At 36.9% G+C, this 10,022-nt stretch overlaps 1 long non-coding RNA gene across 1 annotated transcript in view; it reads right to left on the bottom strand.

The window, feature by feature from the left end:
• Positions 1-530: 530 nt before the first annotated feature.
• Positions 531-10,022, bottom strand: part of LOC311435983 — a 93,387-nt gene continuing 83,895 nt past the window's right edge. The window contains exons 3-5 of the long non-coding RNA XR_014692516.1: positions 6,427-6,565; positions 1,590-1,692; positions 531-814 (exon numbers count right to left, since the gene is read on the bottom strand). This is a non-coding gene — a long non-coding RNA (uncharacterized lncRNA). The remainder of the gene's footprint in view (positions 815-1,589; positions 1,693-6,426; positions 6,566-10,022) is intronic.

The following is a 10,022-nucleotide window of genomic DNA, read 5'->3' as shown; positions in this document are numbered from 1 at the left end:
ATGAAATGAAATAATAAAATAAAATAAAATAAAATAAAATAAAATAAAATAAAATAAAATAAAATAAAATAAAATAAAATAAAATAAAATAAAATAAAATAACATTCCTGTTGAAAATCTCCTGCAAAGGAAAGTATGTTTTCTAAAGTTTTAATTAATAAACAAGAATGACTCTGTTTCTCCTCTCACTCAACCATGTGGTCCCAAACTTTGACAAAAGTACCCAAGGAAAAAAAATGTGACAGATCTTTAGAATTCCATTTTTCTCAAGAATAAACCAAGAAGCATTCTCTCTACCACTTGCAAACACAGCTGCTCTACTTACTCTAACTCTTAACTACACATCTGACAAAATTCTAAATCCTTTCCCCAGTTACAAGATTTTTTTTTTATCATTATTTCTAATTATATCTAATATCTTTTCACAGCAAATAGAAAATCAGTTCATATATATATATATTCTGATATTTATCAGGGCAAATACACAATATGATCAATATCTAAGAACAAGCTTAATGACACAGGGCAAATTTTTGCCTAGATTTTATTATAGAAAAGCAAAAAATATCAGATGAGGCACACATACATGCTTGAGGCAAAATGTGAGCGTCAGAAAGGCTCTAATGAGCTGACACAAGTATCCAAAATTGGAGGAGATGATGTACAATACAGCAATGGCATCCAGAAGCTTCATTTTCTGCAGGACTTGGACCTGATTGAGTTCCGTGCAGAGGGTTGCCCTGCATCCCATGGGGCCGTATTCACCTCTCTTCAGGATCAGTGCTTTCAAGTCAGTATGTTTCACCCAGAAGTGCTAAAATAAAATGTTTAGTTCACCTATCTGATACTTAACTCAGAAGAAGGTCAGAAAGCTTAATTTGGAAAATACTTTGAAAATCTTGGATAAAATATGTGTTCTCTGTGTACAGTGAACAACTTTTTCCTCTACCATTTAATAAAAGCTAAGTCAAAAGGCTCTTCACTGAGCAAATGAGTTTGAATTGCTGACAAATACGCAAAAATTACTGCTTAATCAATATTTATTTTATTTTATTTTATTTTATTTTATTTTATTTTATTTTATTTTATTTTATTTTATTTTATTTTATTTTATTTTAATTTTATTTAATTTTATTTTATTTTTTCCCCAGGCTGCAGGTTTTTGCATGCCAAAGTCCTATAAACGTAAAAACTGAAATGAATGGATCACCAAAGTCACAGCATCAGTTCTTATTAAAAACAGTGTCAGGCTTTAGATCTCTTCATAGCAGAGAATCCTTCATTTGAAATGGTAACACCTAAAAGAGACTGATCCAAACAAGGTCTGCATGTGCAGAATCAGAAGTAGAATGCAAGATATATCCCCCTGCTCTGCATATCTAACCAACATTTTGTGGCTCTGAAGTCTTCTGACAGACCCTAACTGTTACCTTTTTCTGTTGAACCTGAATTCCAATACACCTGAATCAATTGCTTCTTTGCATCACAAACCATGAAATTCCCCATTATCCAGGTAAAGGATAACAAAGATAATATTGGGGAAAAAAAAAAAAAAAAAAAAAAAAAAAGTAAAAAGGATATTAGCTTACCATAAAATTTAACTTGCAACTTTTTGCAGCTGGGAGGTATGATCTGTAAAAGGCTGACTCATGCAAGATAAGACAGTGTTGCTTCCTTCTATTTTTGCAGTACCTTGAAAACATGAAGAGTATTTTACAAGAACTGAAAACTTTTATAAAGGAGAAAAAAAAATGCAATGCTTGTTTGCTTTGACAGGGAAAAGTAGAAAGTTTTATACTTTTTGTTACCTTTCCAATACTGAAGATCATGAAATAAGACAGAGTTCTCTGATCACCCACAATACATTTTTTTAAAACACAGAATCATAAAATCACAGAATATCTTGAGTTGGTAGGGACCCACAAGGATCACCGAATCCAACTCCTGGCTCCACACAGTACCACCCAAAAATCAGACTGAGACTATTGTCCAAATGCTTCTTGAACTTTGGCTGTCTCAGTGTTATGACCACTTCCCTGGGGAGCTTGTGCCAGTGCCTTCTGGGTGAAGAACCTTTTCCTGACACCCAGCCTGACCCTCCCCTGTCCAGCTCCATACCTGATGCACCCCAGGATACGGTTGGCCCTTTTGGCTCATATTCATCTTTCCATCAAGCAGAACCCCCAGATCCCTTTCCACAGGGCCTCTTGTCCCCCCATTTGTATGTATATCCAGAGTTGCCCTTTCCCAAGTGCAGAATATGGCACTTCCTCTTTTTAAATTTCACATGGCTGGGAATTGTCCAGCCCTCTAATTTGTCAAGATCTCTCCGCAAGGCCTCTCTACACTCAACAGAGCCAGCTGCTCCTCACAATTTTGTGTCATCTGCAAAGTTACTCAGTGTACTTTTGAGTCCTGCATCCAAGTCAATTTTGAAAACATTAAAGAGAACTGACCCTAAAACGGAGACCTGTAGAACCCCAGTGGTGACAGAAATTTTAAAATATAAAATATAAATATAAAATATAAATATAAAAAATATAAAGTGGTGCTAGAAATTTTAAAATATATTTAATTTGCTAAAAAAGATATTGGATATTGGCTTGAAAAATAGTTTTAAAAATTATTACCAATGTTCATAATTAAGTATCAGGATATGGAATTTAAGGTTTCTGATTTAGGCTGTACATATCCATTATAGTCATATTATTACTGTTCAATATAACCAAGTTTCACAGAAATTTATAATGCAGTCCTTGCTAACAGGTTTTTATGAGTCATATCTTTTTTTTTTTTTTTTTTTTTTAAATCTCATTTGCAGTACAGCCTCCTTTCCAGTTCATAAATACATAATCATTCTTTATATATGTCTCCATTTACTTAAAGGTATTTCACAAGTGTTTGGATCTATAGCATTGCTCCTGGTTTGTAATGTAATACTTAAAATTCTTCTGGAAGTAAGAATATAAATCAGACCAACTTGCCTAGCCCGTCTTCAGAGACCTACTGTTTAAGAAGCTCTATGTTAAAGATTTCTGATTTTGTTAAAGCAGAAGAATTGAAATGAAAGATTCCTGAACAAGGTTTGTATCTCAGATCTGACAGAGTCTTGTGGGAGTGATATAACCTGTGCTCTGATATGCTTTTGACTCTGGTCAAAGGCACAACTCCCACTGGCTTCAGGCAGTAAGAACTTGCTCTTTGCTGTCAGCAACACACAATTTTGCTAAAAGAGGAACCTCAGCCATACCAAAGCAAGATTTATCCATGTGTGAAAGTGGTCTGATTCTGTCCAAAAAAAACACTGGTCTGCTTTCTTTTTTTTTTTTTTTTTTTTTTTTTTTTTTAAAGTGCTTGTTTTTTGTTAAGTTCAGAGCAGATATTTTTACTGCTATGAAAGAAACCCAGATACATTTTCACTAAATTGAACAAGTAAAATTATAAAAATAACATGCCTTCAATTTTGTTAGCACAGGAGCCTTGTATGAAACTATAACAACAAAGCAGCTATGAGCTATTACTTACACTTCTTTCTGATAGATTGCTTTTGACTTCAGAAGTTGAGTGAAGCAGAAAGATGAGTCTTGTGACTCCAAGGGGGGATATTGTGTTCATCACATACTTAGCATTTTTGTCCAATATAAAGTTACTTTTTCTTCAGTCAAAATTTTAACCATATGAAGCAAATGGTCTCAAATATCAAAAATTATAATCAACAACAACAACAATAAAAATAAATCGCATGCTGATTATTATAAGCTGGAAGCTAGGATATCAAATCTGGCCCTGTTTTAATACCCAGTTTAATTGCTACGTTTCTCTTGAATTTGAATTTAAGAATTGTATTTGGTTTTTAGTTTATTATCACTAACTGAACCAAAAAAAAAATCTCAATTTCTTTCACTTCAAAAACATCTGGTTCTGCAAAACATTTAGTACAGAAACATCAGAAAATATCTATTTAACCTTGGAGGGACATGAAAGCATCAGTTTGGTGGATTCTCATATCCTAGGAGGAGGATCCTCATATCCACCAGAAATGTGGCGAGCCTTGTCTACCATTAATCTCTGCTCAAAGTATCCCAGGACACTGATCAAAAAATTTTATTACATGGTAAGATTTTACCTATAACAACTTTGCTACAGGTAAGATGCTTCCAAGCTCTGTGGTATTAAAAATACTTTAGTATTGGTATTTAGTTTGAACCAAAGTGTGAAAGAAGGAAGGAAGGAAGGAAGGAAGGAAGGAAGGAAGGAAGGAAGGAAGGAAGGAAGGAAGGAAGGAAGGAAGGAAGGAAGGAAGGAAGGAAGGAAGGAAGGAAGGAAGGACATTGATATCACATAATATCTTAATATAATATGATATTATATGATATGATATTATAATAATATAAATACATAATATTCATAATATTTTCACAATATTTCATAAACCATACTTTAGTTTCTGTGCAGATATATTTCATGAATGTATATGAAGGCCTTGTTTCTCATCCAGATCTCCACTTGCTTTGATTTCTTAAATAGTGTTTGGATGAGATTGTTACTTTTATAGAGTACAAAAGACAATCAAAAAATGTAGAGACACAACAGAGGGCATGATCATTTTCTACGGGTAGCTTGTGTAGGTGGTAGTGATAAAGTAGGTGGTCACATTAAACTGCAAGATCAAGAGTAGCAGTAACGATGGCTGGGCACCCAACAACTACTGTAAAGCCCACCATAGAGAGAAAAACCCTTTCGTCAACCCAAATGCCTGAGTTGTTTAGAGATGCAATAGTGGCAGCTGACGAGTAAGCAGGTAAGATGACTACCATCAACCTTTCATGCTGATGAAAATGTTGCCTAAACATAAAGGAGGAAAATGAAAGTTCTGCAGAGGATTGAAATATTATAAAAGGGCTTCCTTTCAGGGTGGTTTATTTTAATCTAGCAAATTCACCTCTCCAGAACTTTGCTCTAAAATTCAATAGTTTCATTGAGATAGCTATTTTCTCTCTGCAAACAAGAAGAACATAATTCAAAATCATAAGTATTACTGAGTCAAGGTGAGCCTATAAAAATGTGCCACTTTCCTTTCTTAAAAAGACAAAAGAAAATAATATCAAATGTTATTAACACTTATGAACTACCTTGAAGAGATGCAGAAAGTAAAAATTAGCTGTAAACTGGCTACTTCAGGGCTGCAGCACTTCTATTGTGCAAAATATAAAGGGCGATTAACAAACCTTTCTGGAAAGAAATAGTGACAGTAACTCCTTGAGACTGAAGGGTAAGTACATAGCAGTCAATTACAGGAAGATGGTAAAAATAAAATAGTTCTGTGATACAAGATTCTGCTAGATATTTCTGAATTTATCCTCCAAGTGTGTGTGTAAGTAATTTTTTTTTTTTTTTTTTTTTTTTTTTTTTTTTTTTTTTTTTTTTTTTTTTTTGGTTTGTAGATTTTAAATATTTTTAGTAAAAAGCAGTTTTAAAAGCCTCTCCTTCCCTAACTCAACATTTTTATATATATGGAAACACATTTGATGTATGAAACCCGTTACTCCTCTTGCACATTAACTTTGAAGAAAGCTTTTATACCTTATATATATCAACTAATACCTATCTTTGTATATTACAAATGTTTAAAATGGAACTCTAACACTGGGGGTGGTGGGGAGAGAGAGGGAGAACACCAAAATTGTAGCACTGAACAATACCCTTTTCTTGCAACTTTCTCTGTTCTGTGACTTCTAGATGAATCTAGGTCAAATCACACAAATCACACCACCATTATTGTCACCTTTTCCCAAGCTAACAGGAGTGTGAAACCGAAAAGACTAATACCATGTTATTCAAAAAAAAAAAAAACACCAGAAAGATCTTGGGATAAATTCACGACTCATGTAACTCTGTGCAATCAGTTTAAGTTAACTGATTTTAAGTCAACTGATTTGAAATAAAATATGCCAGAGTCTGATTTGAACCTACGGTTTTGTCTATTTAGTCTATTTATTTGTTGATCTTCCCTTCATAAGTACAACTGTATCTAGTGACTTTTCTAAATTTGGTACTATAATGATAGGAATAATCTTATTTTACCAATAACAATCAATATTTTTTGTTTGTTTGTTTTTCAGGCTACAGAAGACATTGTTTAATCTGTTTGGGTTTTGTTCAGGTTTTTTGGTTGATTGTTTTTGTTGGTGGTGGTGATGGTGTGTTGTTTGTTTTTTTTTTGGTTGGGGGGAGAGGAAGAAGGGAGAGTTGCTGTGCATGAAAAGCATTTACTGAGTAAATTAACTGGCAGACATGGTAGATAGCTCTCAGGTATTCAAACTAACAGTTAATCATTTCCACTGTGTGGGACAGGAATGGGCTGAGGCAGATTCTGGTGAAAGCATAAGCCTAACACTTCTCATACCAACCTTGCAACAGCCTTACCTATAGACTTAATCAATTACTATGGACATATTTTTTCAGAATATTCTGAAATACTGGGCAAAACTTCCTTCAATTAGAGACCAACATTATAGGCAGTGGTGAGAGCAGGCTTCAAGAACTTTCTTCTAGCGTGGATCATCTAAAAAAATCAAAGATCAAGACAGAAATTTGTATTATTGCCCTTCGTAGAAAATTTGCTCCATTATTTGTATGTCATATTTATAAAAAATAATCACAGAATTCACAGAATTCACAGAATTTTCTAGGTTGGAAGAGACCTCAAGGTCATCGAGTCCAACCTCCAACCTAACGCTAACAGCCCTCCACTAAACCATATCCCTAAGCTCTACATCTAAACGTCTTTTGAAGACTTCCAGGGATGGTGACTCCACCACTTCCCTGGGCAGCCTGTTCCAGTGCCTCACAACCCTTTCGGTAAAGAAGTTCTTCCTAACATCTAACCTAAAACTCCCCTGGCTCAACTTAAGCCCATTCCCCCTCGTCCTGTCACCAGGCACGTGGGAGAACAGACCAACCCCCACCTCGCTACAGCCTCCCTTGAGGTACCTGTAGAGAGCAATAAGGTCACCCCTGAGCCTCCTCTTCTCCAGGCTGAACAAGCCCAGCTCCCTCAGCCGCTCCTCATAGGACTTGTTCTCCAGGCCCCTCACCAGCTTCGTCGCCCTTCTCTGCACCCACTCAAGCACCTCAATGTCCTTCTTGTAGTGAGGGGCCCAAAACTGAACACAGTACTCGAGGTGCGGCCTCACCAGAGCTGAGTACACGGGGACTATCACCTCCCTAGCCCTGCTGGTCACACTGTTTCTGATACAAGCCAGGATGCCGTTGGCCTTCTTGGCCACCTGAGCACACTGCTGGCTCATATTCATTCAAATCTATACATTTATTATCTATAAAATGGCAGTTGGTCTTATACCACCCAGCATGCTTAGACAATGTGGATACTATGATAACATCGTCACAGAGTAGAAAGGAAGTGAATAATTGTGATGAATTGGGCAGAATATAAGAATTCAGGTAACAGCTGTCAACAAATGTAAATAAGCATACATATAATTAAGAGTACATTGGACTGAAGACATTGAGTGGAAAAAAAGAGAGAGGGAGACAATTTTCCCTGCTGGAACTTCATAGTTTATGTATTAAGTTTATATATTAATACACATGTACCCATAAAGAAAAAAAAAATGCTAGAAGAAGTCATAGGGGAAATAATCACAGGAAGGCATGAGAAAAAAGTCCAGACACAGATGGCTACTACTGGTATTTCTTGTACAGGAAATATCACAAGGCAACACATCTGATATTAAGGAAATAGTGTATTTGGAAGTGAATGTATATTGTGTCTAAAAAGATCATCCATCCTGTCAGAAACAGAAATATTCTGTGTAGGAGGTTTGGAGACTGTGATCTGTGATCTCCTTTTGACACCCTAGCAGCTCCACTCCCTTCCTTTTGCTGGAGTCCCAGGCAATGATAGTGGAAGGCATTTCAGGTTCAGATAGACTGGTGCAACCAGGGCTTCTAGTGCTAAGCAGAATAAAATTTCCTTGTGTGTAGCTGTTTGATCTATTCCCTATGCCTTTCACTGGCATTTTTAATTAATTTATTTATTTTTGTACCACAGTCAGTTACTCAGTCTCTAGTCTCTCCCGTCACCCTGATGCCACCACAGCAATGTACTTACATTTCTATCTGAATTGCCACAGCACCTAGGATCTGCAGCAGGGAATCCACACCATTACCCCCTGTACCCTCAGAGCAGAAAGGACAGTTCTCTTCTAGTTTACAATTTCCTTTTGTTTTGTCTCCTGCAAACAGTTCATCTCTGCACCAAAAGGTCTTCTCTTTATTTCTGCTTGTTTCCAGATTGAGACCTTCTCTGAACCTTCATTATTTCAGTGGACATAATGCATAAATTCATAATGAAATGCAGAAAACAATTACAAATCTCTTTAGATTAATTTTTAGAAGTTATTTTTTCTTTAGTAGAAACAAATTCATAAAAGTTTTCTTGAATTTTAGGAGGTTAAATATTATAACTTTTAACTTTTCTTCTTTTCCTTTAAAAATAGAAAGAATGTTTTAAAAATAAGATTAAGGAAAATTTGCATACGCAAAGCCACTATTTATAGCTCTGTAGAGAATGTCAAAAGTGGTTTACTCCATTATGTTTATTCTGTACACTTTTGGGGATGAAGAAGTTGTTTTTCTAGTTGTGAAAATAAGATAGTTTCTCTTCTGAAGAAAATTTGACTACTCACAGACTAACCTCCTGAATCTATTCCTACATTAAATACCTCCGGAGCTCAGAAACACACAGAAAATAAATAAGTAGGGAAGTAAATAAATAAATAATAACACAAAAAGTGAACAATGTTATTTCAGATGTGCATAATTTAGTCGTGGTCAATAATCCAAAGTACAACAGAACATAATTTCAATAAGCAAAATGGAAGGTACAATTAAAATCGTTACTTCTGATGTCTTTGTGCTTTTTTTTTTTTTTTTTATGCAACAGCTTTCAGTACATACAGTAGATTAAGAGCCTTATCACAACTATAAAGTACAAAATACTAACAGTGTTCCAATGAAAATATTAGGTTTTCTGATCCCTTACCAAATGATAATAAGGGTACTTTTCAGAACCTGTCACTGCTATCTTGTTTATTTTAATAATGGCTTCCTCAACTCTGTATCAACAGTCGTGGCTATTGGGGGAGGTCCCAGTTGACTGCCGGCTAGCAAACGTGACGCCCATCTACAAGAAGGGCTGGAGGGCAGACCCGGGAAACTACAGGCCTGTCAGTTTGACCTCAGTGCCAGGGAAGCTCATGGAGCAGATCCTCTTGAGAGTCATCATGCGGCACTTGCAGGGCAAGCAGGCGATCAGGCCCAGTCAGCATGGGTTTATGAAAGGCAGGTCCTGCTTGATGAACCTGATCTCCTTCTATGACAAAGTGACACGCTGGGTGGATGAGGGAAAGGCTGTGGATGTGGTCTACCTTGACTTCAGCAAGGCTTTTGACACCGTCTCCCACAGCATTCTCCTCAAGAAACTGGCTGCTCTTGGCTTGGACTGGCGCACACTTTGTTGGGTTAGAAACTGGCTGGATAGTCGGGCCCAAAGAGTCGTGGTAAATGGAGTCAAGTCCAGTTGGAGGCCAGTCACTAGTGGCGTTCCCCAGGGCTCGGTGCTGGGGCCGGTCCTCTTTAATATCTTCATCGATGATCTGGACGAGGGCATTGAGTGCACCCTCAGTAAGTTTGCAGATGACACCAAGTTAGGTGCGTGTGTCGATCTGCTTGAGGGTAGGAAGGCTCTGCAGGAGGATCTGGATAGGCTGCACCGATGGGCTGAGGTCAACTGCATGAAGTTCAACAAGGCCAAGTGCTGGGTCCTCCACCTGGGATGCAATAACCCCAAGCAGAGCTATAGGCTGGGAGAGGAATGGTTGGAGAGCTGCCAGGCAGAGAAGGACCTGGGAGTGATGGTGGATAGTCGGCTGAAAATGAGCCAGCAGTGTGCTCAGGTGGCCAAGAAGGCCAACGGCATCCTGGCTTGTATCAGGAAC

The sequence above is a fragment of the Aythya ferina genome, assembly GCF_964211825.1.
Source record: "Aythya ferina genome assembly, chromosome: 4".
NCBI classification, from domain to species: domain Eukaryota; kingdom Metazoa; phylum Chordata; class Aves; order Anseriformes; family Anatidae; genus Aythya; species Aythya ferina.
This window is presented reverse-complemented; position numbering and strand designations above follow the sequence as displayed.